The following is a 360-nucleotide window of genomic DNA, read 5'->3' as shown; positions in this document are numbered from 1 at the left end:
ATCATTGATTTTAAGAAAAGTATGTCCGGTTTTGAAAAAAGTTCATCAATTTTGAAAAAGTTCATTAAATCTGAAAAAGCGCTCATTGATTTTTTAAAAAATTCATCGATTTTGATAAAAGTTCATTGATTTTGAAAAAGTTCATTCAATTGAGCAAAAGAAAAAAAGAAACGAAAAAACAAACAAACAAAACCTTTCCAAAGAAAAGGAACAAGAAAAAAAGATAAAAGATAAAAGAAAAACAAGAAGGAAGGAAAGAGGGGAAAAGATTGAACTGAACGCATCAGGTGTGGCCGGTGGTGTGTTTAGCGCAGCTTATATAAGAGCAGGAGGGCGACGGTTCGAAACTCATTCTTCACG

The sequence above is a fragment of the Triticum aestivum genome, chromosome 7D, assembly GCF_018294505.1.
Source record: "Triticum aestivum cultivar Chinese Spring chromosome 7D, IWGSC CS RefSeq v2.1, whole genome shotgun sequence".
NCBI lineage: Eukaryota > Viridiplantae > Streptophyta > Magnoliopsida > Poales > Poaceae > Triticum > Triticum aestivum.
The sequence above is the reverse complement of the archived record's forward strand: the minus strand, read 5'-3'. Positions refer to the sequence as shown.